Source organism: Capsella rubella, unplaced genomic scaffold, assembly GCF_000375325.1.
Source record: "Capsella rubella cultivar Monte Gargano unplaced genomic scaffold, Caprub1_0 scaffold_7, whole genome shotgun sequence".
Lineage (NCBI taxonomy): Eukaryota > Viridiplantae > Streptophyta > Magnoliopsida > Brassicales > Brassicaceae > Capsella > Capsella rubella.
In genome coordinates, this window is record NW_006238917.1 from 11,747,369 (window position 1) to 11,747,596 (window position 228).

The 228-nt window shown below is 24.6% G+C and overlaps 1 protein-coding gene across 1 annotated transcript in view; it reads left to right on the plus strand.

The window, feature by feature from the left end:
* LOC17877767 overlaps nucleotides 1-228 on the plus strand; it is a 5,357-nt gene that overhangs the window by 820 nt on the left and 4,309 nt on the right. The gene's annotated exons all lie outside the window — the stretch shown is intronic.

Consider the following 228-nt stretch of genomic DNA (forward strand, 5'->3'; position numbering starts at 1 on the left):
ATAATAATTGTATCCCATATTATATTGTTAATCATTATTATAAAACCTTTAATATTAAAAGTAAAGCACTGTCATATTATTAAAACTTAATGGTTTAATTACATTGCAAGGTGTTTTATATTCGTTGTTTACATATATAGTCTTGTTAGCTCTCAATGGGCGTTATATAGAGACTTTAAAAGGTGTCCATTATTATATACACGAGACATGTTCTAAATAAATGAATTC